The following is a 7,900-nucleotide window of genomic DNA, read 5'->3' on the forward strand; positions in this document are numbered from 1 at the left end:
TGACTTAGATGAAAACATGGAAAGCATGCTGATCAAATTTGCAGATGACATAAAGCAAGGAGGGAGACAGCTGACAGGGCTGAGATCTAAAATGATTTCGACAGACTGGAACAATAGCCTGAATCTAACAAGATGAAACTTAATAGGGATAAATGGAGGGTCCTGCACTTGGGTTCAAAAGTCAAATTGTACACGAGATGGGGGAGAAGTGGCTAAACTGCAGTACATGGGAGAAAGCCTTAGAGATTTTGTTGACAGCAGGCGCAGTGGGAGTCCACAGTGTGATGTGAATGTCAAACATGCCAGTGCGAACCAGCTATGTTGCTATAAGGGCAGTGTCCAGGGCAAGGGAGGTGACTGAGCTATAGCACCAGGTGAAGAACAGATCATACACATGGGGTTTGGAGTTTCAGATGTTCTGAGGGACATGGACAGACTCTGTGTCGGTCAAATGGAGAAAACTCAGTGAGTAGTGAGGAAATCTAAGAGCATGGGGATTGACTAAGAAAATAAAGGTTATGCACTCGTATAGATGACTTAGGGGTTCCATATCCCTCCACAGAGCACATTGTGGGGGAAACTGGCAAAATTAACTCATTGAAACAGCCTCTGCTTCTCTAGCAGCAAAACTCTCATCTTCTCTGAGGGTGAAAGGGTGAGTAGATATTTGTTGAAATGCACACCCTCTGGGAAAAAAGATGCTCTGGGGAGTCCAGGAGTGCATGTGTAAAATTGCTTTGTTTCGGTGGGTTTCCGTACTGGTTTCATGCCGCTCTATTCCATAAGCCATGTAAAAAAATCTGCATTCAGTAACCCAGGTGTAACATAGGTGAGCAGAACGGTAGCCTCTGGCCTGCTGAGACGCTTAGTACTGAGGGCCAGATATGTGTTCCCCAAGGAACAGATTCAATCTGGATTCTCAGAGAAGCTTCAGGGAGTCATGGGCTCAAGGAAGGGAGAATTTAATTTCATTTCCTGGTTAACTCTGAAAATATGTTTTCATGCAACCCTGGTTGCTGAAAATCTTTCTAAAGCACATTTGTTTACTTTCTTGGTAAAGTGAATGAATGAATGAATAAATGTTGAATCTCTAATGTTTTTCTTTTCTTTTCTTTTTTTTTTTTTGTAAAGTGCTGATGTCACTTAATTACAGATTGTTTACAAATATGGTAACAGGATGTCCGCAAAGAGATCTTCTCACTGTAAAAGCAGCTGAGCAGTTTGGACATGAGAGAAGTGAACCATCGCAGTTAGGAGACAGGGGCCAGAACTCGGTGAGGCCAGAACTCGGTGAGGCCAGCACCACGCTGTGGACTTCCCTTCATGACCCCTTCTCGGTTCCCCAGTGGGACACCTTCCCTGCTGGGTCCTCCCAGCTCTCCTTTGAGCTCCCTTACAGCATGTGGGCTATACCTTATCTAAAATCAGAATATATCAGGTTTCTAGTAGAAAATAAACTGTTAGAGTACTATTAGTCATTTTTTTTTTTTTTTTAAGAATAATCGGAAGGCCATTAGGCAAGACATACTCTGGGCTGCTGTGTAGCTTTGGTTGGGGAGAGGGTAGGAGGGTGCTGCAGTGAGCCCCAGCAGTCTCTGGGCAAGGACAAGGACAAGGACAAGGGCAAGGGCCCGCTCTGCTCTGGGAGCTGCAGTAGCCTGGGCACCTCCCAGGCCCAGCCCTGCTTCAAGTAGCCAGGGCACCCAGGGAGGCTGGTTTAGTTTCTCAGACATCAGCACGCATACTTGGACTGTCCCCTCGTGTCACTTGTTCTGCTGCCTGTTCGATCCAGCTGACTGTGTTTGTGCCATTCTCTTAGGGTAGGTCTTGCTTCAACTTCTTGCCACCTTCCGATAAGGCTGGGGGAGTTGAAGAGAAAAATCTCAGCTCATTTGCAAAGCTGTCCTGCCACTGTACCAGTGCTTATAACTTATGGGTCCAAACTTGCTGAGTTTTCTTGACAACAAATTTGATTTAATATTTATTTCATTTCATTTCCCATTATACGCTCACCATGTTAACAGATATATTATTATTAATAATTTAATTTTGTCAATTGCTTACCTTGGTGAGGCAATTCCAGGGCCGTGCAAATGGAGCCAGCTGTATGACATTTTTAATGATGGCACCAAGCTCTGGACGGGCACTTTGGACAACATGGTCATGTCCTGGGACCTGCAAGAAAGGCACCAGCTACAGCAGCACGACTTTACCTCACAGATCTTTCCTCTGGGCTACTGCCAACCAGGGAGTGGCTTGCTCTGGGGATGGAGAACAGTAAGGTGGAAGTGTTGCAGGTCACCAAGCCACACAAACACCAGCCACATCTTCATCAGGGTCATGTGCTGTCACTGAAGTTTGCCCACTGTGGCAAACGGTTCATAAGTACTGGAAAGGAAGCCTTCTGAAAGCCAGGGGACGCCTTGTGGGTCTGTATATTCCAGTCCAAAGAATCCTCATGGGTGCTTAGCTGTGGCATTTCTGTGGATGACAAATACATTGTCACTGGCTCTGGGGATAAGAAGACCACAGTTTATGAAGTTATTTATTAAGGATAAGTCTTCATGCGAACTGGACTCCTTGGAGCACTTTGTTCTATCATCTCTTTCATTCACCCTCTACCCTCACATCTAAAACCAAGGATTTCAAATACTCATTGCGGTTGAGTTGAATCCCCTTCCTTGAGCCCACTTCCTACTCACTACTGAATTGTGAGTACTCGTAAGAACCTGTGACACCAAATCTTCAGCTATCTACTTGGAAGAACATGAAGGAAGCATACTTAACAGTGAATGGAATCTTTAATTATGTATTACATTAATATTCTGTAATATATTTATTTTGTATAAAGAAGGCTTTCTAACAATGACCGACTAAATAAAGCTGTCCCTGCATTGAAAAAACACTGTAGGCTGAGTCTCAAACATGGCCTGTCTGCTGCAGTCTTACCTGGCCCCTTTACCGTCATCAACATCATCTCTTCAGTGCAGCGATGGTGACCGCCTCTCGTTTCCTCCTGGCCTCTGATGTTAATGCTGTCCTTCAGATTTGGAACAATTTCTTTCCCTGCCTTATCTAACTCATTCTTCTGTTCTTGCCACAAAAGGTTAGAAGTCACAATTTCTGGGGAAACTTCCCCGATTCCCAAAGTCTGTGTTAGGGCCCCATTCGATGCTGTCAAAGGACATGCTGTCCTTAGTATAGCATGATTCTTACTATGCTCCCTGGTAATTGACTGGCAGTTGCTGTGTCTTCCTTCTAAGCCTCAAGAGGGCAGAAATCATGATTGATTTATTCATTGTTATATCACCAGCATTAGGCTCGTTCCTGGCACAAAATGTGTGATCAATAAATTTGTTAAAGTGAATTAATTCATCGGAGGTATTAAGAATTTTAGAGACATCATTTTAGCCATAAATAACAACGTGCCGAACAAAAGGTGCCCATAATACTGCACTAGTGATAGGAACCATCTATTCCAACATGCTTTTATGATAGAATAAGGAAGCTGAGTTCCAGTGAAGGGGACTGACTTGCCCCAGGCCACATAGGCATTGAGCAGCTAAGCCAATGCTAGACTCCATTTATCTTGCCTGGAACTGCTTTTTTCGGCCTCCCCTGCCACTGCCAGATTGTGAAGTCACAAATCTGCCCTGGCAAAATCAAACATAAGAGGAATTTATCACCTCTGAATCCCAGGAAGGCTGGAGAACCAGGTTTGGAAAAAGGGCAAGAACTAAGAATGGAGAGGCATTTGGAAGGACAGACTGAAGCATATCCCAATTTGAAACAAGTCACACCTTGGAATGATCTGGCTAGGAGGCTGCCTTGGCACTGGACCCTTGATGCCATTAGACCTTGGATTCTTCCCAGTAGGCTCACAGTTCTGCCACCACTATGCTCTTCCACTGAATTTCTCAAATGTCCCTGCATTGTTTTTTCTTTACTCCTTTACTATCCAAAATCCCAGGCAGGAGCATCTGATCAGCTGGGTGAGGCCCTGCACCCTAGGTGCTGGGAGTGGGTCAGGGAGAATATCTGGCCCCATTCTGATTTCTACCATGCGTGGCAGATGTGACCAGGACTCCCGCAGTGCAGGAAGGGTGTCCAGGTGCTGGGTAGCCATGAATCAAGCAAACAAAACCCTGCCAAGTCGCCCCTCACTGTGTGGTCTTGCCTTCGGTGCCTCCATTCCCCCACGTGACTTGTGTGTGGCTCATGGTAAACAGCTTTCCTCCTGCCAATGAGGATGGTGATAATAATTAGAGGCACTGCCTTTATTTTTACTGTTTTAAAATTTTCTAATTTTTTTTATTTTGGAAGAAAATTTGGTAGCTAATTTTTTTTTTTTTTTTTTACTTGTGTCTTCATTTCCCTGTCTGTAAAATGAGTGCCATGTTGGGATGGACTCTCAGGGGGCCAGCCTTCCTCTACCACCCAATGCTTCCTTCACAGACCCACTCACCATGAGATCTTGGCAACTTTCTGTGGAAAAGTGCATTTGTTAACTTCTCTGACTCAGTCAACATTTCTTTCTTCTCAGAAGAAAGTTTGGTGGCTGCTGAATGTGATATATTGATTGAAGCTCTTGAAGAATCGCTGTCATCATTCTGCATGTGTGCTTGCCTTTTCTGGAACTTCAGATGAGAGAGGAGATGTCTAGGAGATTGGGCCGATACACAGGTCCCAGGGCATAGTGAAGAGACTCTATTTATGGCTAATACTCTGAGAATAATTATCAACTTTGATCATAAAAATATGTGAATGATTTCAAAAATGGACTGGTTCTGAAAGGGAAATAAATAGAAACTCATCTTAGAAAATGTTTGTCCTCAAGAATTGCACTTCCTGGCCTAGAGCTGAGGAAAATTTTGGATGGGCTGCCACCTTTATCTTGTGTCCAATTGATTGGGAAGTCAACAGTCCTTTAAATTCACTTAGCACACATTAACGGAGTTTTACGATGACTTCCGAAACTTTACAGAAGGCAACATCGTAAAGTGACAGTGAGAGATTGTTACTAACTTTCACTGATGCCTGTTACTCTTTAGTAGCTTTGTTGGAACATTAGTGTTTGCGCAAGTGTAGCGTCTTCCTGGTCTGTTAAATGATTTAAAACCAACTAGCAAACCAAATGGCAACTGAGGAAACTTCTCCTCTCTGAGACAATGTGGAGCCATTATTCATTTAATAGTATAAACATTACTCTCTATCCCAGGGTTACTAACTTCTGAGTCTTTAATGGACTTCACATTGTACTTAGGGGATTAACAGAGAAGTTTGTAATTGATTCTCTTTGTTGGGGAAATAAAGAAGACAAGTATTTACCTGGTCATGGGTTGTGTTACTGATGGAATGTAAAAAGGCTCTCAATGTTTACAGCTGGAGAATTGTTTATTTCTTTCTTCTAAGAGGCTCATTGTGGTTAAAATTTAAAGAACAAATCTATGAGTGTGTGTTCCTTTAAGAGAGAACTAGATTCCAGATCACATTTCCTTGAATCTATTCACTGAAACATATTCATTGTACTTTATTGTGCACCTACTATGTGCCAGGCATTTTGTAGTCTACAAGTGGACAGCATATATGATGTTGAATGGCATAAAAGTGATTCTATCCTTCAGTGGAGTAGCAAGGAAGAATAGGCATTAAACTAATAACCACCCAAGTAAATATAAAATTAAAAAATTGTAATAAATGCTAAAATGAAAAAGAATGAGTTTTTATAGAAAAGAAAAACCAGAGATGGGGGAGAGATGGGAAAAAAGGATAGTGGAATTAACTCCTTTCAGTTTAGTTCCTGGCTTTCTGTTGTTGAGTGTGTAAATTAGACTGCTGGTACCTGCTTCTGATTCCTGAGCAGTGGTTCTCAATACTCGACTCATCATGATTACTCAACACTCAAGTGTGTCAGTCAGAGTTCAGTCAGGGAAACTGAGCAACCACCAATATTATGGGACTAAGAGATGTAATACAGGAGTTAAAGCTTATACAGAAGTAGGGAGCTAGGAAGGGAGGGTCTCGAAGGTGAGAGTCGGAGGCTCAAGCGATAACTAATACCACCTAAAGCACTGGTGCAGCTGGGCAAGACAGAGATTGCAGGAATACATCAAAAGCCATGCACATCTTACTGTTGAAGTCGAATCACAAAAGGGTGAGGTCTGTGGTAACAGCTCTGCAGAAACTGCTGAGTCTGGGCAATCCCTACCCCTACAGGAATGTCACCTCTGTAGGTTTGCAGCCAAGTATCTGGCGCTGGGCTGGTGGCTCCTATTGGTTAGCAGGGCCAGAAAGTGGGTGGACTAGCTGAAGTCAGCGAGGGAAAGGGCATGAACACGCTGGAAACTGCTGGACCCCCCTGCGCCTCTTCATCATTGTGTCAAACCCCCACGGTCTTCCAAGAGGAATGATCTCGGCATCACTTCCATTTTCCAATCTAGCAAACCCATTGTGGTTTGCTCAAAACTTTACATTTTAGTGCTGAAATTCCTGTATCTTGGGCAACTCCTCCATCTTGAGCAAACCAGGGCAGTTGATCACCTTTAAATCTCATGTGATTTTGTCTCATTGGCCTGCTTTAACCCAAAACCATACAGAGGAAGGATTCAGGGAAACATAATTCCCAGCCTTAAGCAGGGACAGGAAAGCCGGGTTGGCCTAGACAATCCAGCGTACCAGGTGTATCTCATTTCAAAGATTCGTGCTGGCCAATATCCAAAGTGGGCTATATCTAATCAGTGTGGTGCTATCCAATGTGATGTCCCCCAAAGGACTGTGACACAAGTTTAATTCAAATTTTAAATAATTATTTTTTGGTTGATGATAAAAGAAATTTTATAACAATCCCCAAAACTAAAATTAAGTGTCTTCTGGGTTTTCTTCTATTTGGATTGCTTTTGGTATCACTCTAGATGGTGAGTTTAGGTAACTGGAAATGAAAGGGTTCCGGACAGGCCCAGACAGGTCCTGGCACTGGAACAGTAGGAGTGCTCAGGATGGAGTGAAATCTTCAATCATTCCGATGGAGAGTTTGCAAGGTATGAAATAAGAAGTTAGTGGGACGCAGTGGGGATCCATTATGATTTATTGCTAAGTCTTCCCCAACAGACCATTGTTAATTGCAGGTAACCTGTCTTGACCCCAGGGTGTGTGCCAAGCACTGCAGAAATGAGAACATTGGCGGCCAGAAAGAAGGGTGTTGCTGGTGAAGGAAAAAGGGAAAAAAGGTAGTCGGCAAGAAAAGGCAACTATAAGATTTGAAAAGACAGGAGAAAGGAGAAGTGTGCTGTGTCTGACTGCCAGAACAATTCAATCATGCCTGAGAGGGGCTTGGATTTATTGGGAATGAAGCAGGCAGGCTTGGGGCCATTCGTTCAGGCTCAGCCCCTGTAAATGATTGGGAGGACTTTGTGTCGTGGTAAGTAAGCATAATGGTTTTTGTATTGAACTGTGGCACCCTCAGCCAACTTAAAAGAACCAAGGTTCTCTGGAATTCAATTTACTTTGCATTAACAGGAGATCTGATGCTCATCTGTTCTAACTACTTCTTTTATCTAAGCTGCTAAAGAGTCACATGGTTTAAGAAGAAAATTAAGAGATTTTACATTTGTTGCTCTAAGCAAAATCATTTTGTTATCTACTTTAATGAGAGCGTGGATGAGTTTTCCTGTTTTAATAATCACTGTGTCTTAAACTTCTCTTCCATGAAGGCAATATCAACAAAAACTCTCTGGAGGCTCTATCTTTATACAATTAGTTTTTCTCTCTCTCTGCCATCTGAAGTCATTGAAATTATTTTTAAAATAGCAGGAGTTGTGTCCTTTCTCTGAGATCTTTGGGTACATATAAGGAAAATGGTCATTAGAATATTGCTTTGAAGACGTGATTGGCATAATCTGGG

Source organism: Propithecus coquereli, unplaced genomic scaffold (genome assembly GCF_000956105.1).
Source record: "Propithecus coquereli isolate 6110/MARCELLA unplaced genomic scaffold, Pcoq_1.0 Scaffold41, whole genome shotgun sequence".
NCBI lineage: Eukaryota > Metazoa > Chordata > Mammalia > Primates > Indriidae > Propithecus > Propithecus coquereli.